Raw genomic sequence first — 3,062 nt, 5'->3', positions numbered from 1 at the left:
AATTTACCTAGTACTTGATTTCTTGAAAGTAAATTCCTATACAAAAAGAAAAAGAAAAAAATAAAGATAAATCACTACACATTCAATAATCTAAATACTAATTACTATCTTAAATATTTATAATCAACCTAATAATATAAAATTTATAAAAGAAAAAAAAAAGTGTGAAGAAAAAAATTTACCCAATACTTAATTTATTGAAAGTAAAGTACCGTACAAAAATAAAAAAAATAAATCACTCAACTGTCCACAATCTGAATACTAATTACTATCTTAAATATTTCTTATCTACTTAATAATATAAAATTTACAAAAGAAAAAAAAAAAGTGAAAAAAAAAAATTTACCCAATACTTAATTTCCTGAAAGTAAAGTACTATACAAATAAATAAATAAATCACTTCACAATCCATAATCTAAATAATAATTACTATCTTAAATATTTATAATCCACTTAATAATATAAAATTTACAAAAGAAAAAAAATTGAAAAAAAAATTATTCAATACTTAATTTCTTGAAAGTAAAGTACCATACCAAAAAAAAACAAAAAAGAAGAAGAAGAAGAAGGGGATGTCAAGGGAAATCAACCTAAAATCTCATTTTTTTTGGGATTCCCATTTGGGCCCATGTCCAGCCAATTATAAGTCCAAAACTGAATGGTCCTACCATTTCTAACAACCTAACCTAAGCATTTTTTGCACACATTTAAAGCATTGGCAAAGGCTATGCCCACCCATGGCTGGCTGTATCAATCGAAAGCTTGGTCACAAGCTCGGTCACATCGGCCATGTCGAGCCACCTCATGCAATGCACTCTTCTCCCTCCAATAATCTACACCAAGTTGGACCGTATCAATCATAACTTTCTTTGGGGCGACTCATCCTCGAATAGAAAACTCCACGCCATTAGCTAGGATGTGGTCACAAGACCTAAGAACCTCGGTGGTCTAAGTTAAAAAAAAAAAAAAAAAAAAAAAAAAAAAAAAAAAAAAAAAAAAAAGCTTAGCCCGCAACAAAGCCCTGCTAGCCAAAAGAGTGTGGACAATCCGTGCTAAACTAAACGATCTCTAGGGCAAAACATTCGGGGAAATATACCCTCCCACCTCTACATATGCCAAAAGGAAATCCAATACCTAGGCAAGCCTCTCAAAAGCTACGGAAATTTGCGATAAAGGTACTAGGTGGCTCATCCACAATGGAGCATCCATTTCCTTTCAGCATGATGATTGGACTGGGCACAGACCACTCCGAAAATTCATACATGATCCCCTTCATGCTAATGAAACTACTCTCAAAGTCAAGGACACATGGGACGCCCAAGGAAACTGGAACTTGAACACTTTATCCTTTTTGCTTCCCACCCATGTCCAAAATATTATCCACGCCACCCCATAGCCGTTCTTCTCCACTTCGGATGACTTTCCCACATGGAACTGCTCCCCAAATGGACAATTCAACCCCAATTCAACTTACTTGATTGCGGCAAATTTCACTCCAACCTCGACCCTTCCATCCTGGTCCTGGCTTTGGAAAACACACACCATCCCTAGAGTGTGGACATTCCTCTGGCAAGCCTGCCATGACCACCTTCCCACCAAATACAACCTCCACAACAGACACATCCTCAATGACAACGCCTGTCCTTTCTGCCTCTCACACCCTAATATAGCATCACACCTCCTCAGGGACTGCCCTCGCACCATGCCTATTTGGAACGTCCTTTCCTTTTACAACCCTCCCCCTGATTTCTTTATCAAACGCATGTCCACCTCTACCTCACAAACTCCTAACCTCCCTGACATCCCTTGGAAATTTCCTTTCCTCTAGTCGTTTGGTCCATCTGGTCTACTCGTAACAAATTGTGATGGAAGCCCACCCTTTTAAGACCAACTGGATCGTTGAAAGAATAAAAGCCTTAATGCAGGAGCTTTTTCACTTCCTTCCCCCCAAGAATACCCTCGTTTGGAAAAACTTGTCTCATGTAGGATGGAAACCACCACCATCGGGCTTTTACAAATTAAATACTGATGGTTCAACTCAAGGCAATCCAGGTAGGGCCTCGGTAAGGGTTTGTTAAGGGATCACAATGGAACTTGGATAGGTAGCTTCAGCAGGGATATTGGATTCACCCACTCGATGGTTGCGGAACTTTGGGGCCTAAGAGATGGGCTTATATTGGCTAGGAACCTAAACATCAGAAAAATCTTGATAGAAATTAATGCCCTGAATGTTTTAAATGTGGTCAAACCCCTTTTTGCCCCTACCGATCACACTCACCCTTATATGAATCTTATTAATGATTGCAGGTCTATCCTCTAGTCTTTTGAGGTAGCACACATAGACCACACCCATCGTGAAGGGAATCAATGCGTGGACATATTGGCCAAGGAAGGATTAAATAATTCAAATGCTCTTGTTTTGCATTCTAGTCCCCCTTCCTGTATTTTATACCAGCTTTTAGCTGATGCTTGGGGTGTTGTATACCCTAGACTTTGTAATTCTTAGTTCTTAACTAATTTATCCACTTTACCAAACAAAAAAAAAAAAAAGGCTATATCTAGACTTCAAGAATTTTTTTTTTTTTTTTTTTTTGGGGGGGGGGTAGAAAGGAGATTCATTCAAAAGAAAATTAAAGGTTAACAATCATCTTAGGGCAACACCTGTTAAGATATAAACCAGTTTTATCGGAGTTTAAAATAGTCCCTAAGTCCACAGGCAGACTGTTATACAAAATGAAATTTAAAGATTGTTGCGATCTCACTCTAGCTAAAGCATCCGCACATCTATTTACTTCTGTAGGGACACTGGGCCCAGGGGTCCATTATCTATTTGTATATTGGGCCTATGGCTCAAGTTGAGGCCTAGGAGTGGTCCGAGGAGGAAATATCTTTGACAGAAGAGACTGTGTTAGTAAATGAAGAAGTTGGTTTTGGTTATAATGGCCCAGGAGGATTGTTTGGGGATGAATGCGTCCTCGGCTAATTGAGGCTGAGTTCACAAGGAGTGATCCATTGCTCAGGGGAATGTTCCAAGAAGTTTGGTTGGTATAGATGAGCACGGT

This window comes from Quercus lobata, chromosome 12 (genome assembly GCF_001633185.2).
Source record: "Quercus lobata isolate SW786 chromosome 12, ValleyOak3.0 Primary Assembly, whole genome shotgun sequence".
NCBI lineage: Eukaryota > Viridiplantae > Streptophyta > Magnoliopsida > Fagales > Fagaceae > Quercus > Quercus lobata.
Note: the sequence above shows the minus strand (reverse complement) of the source record.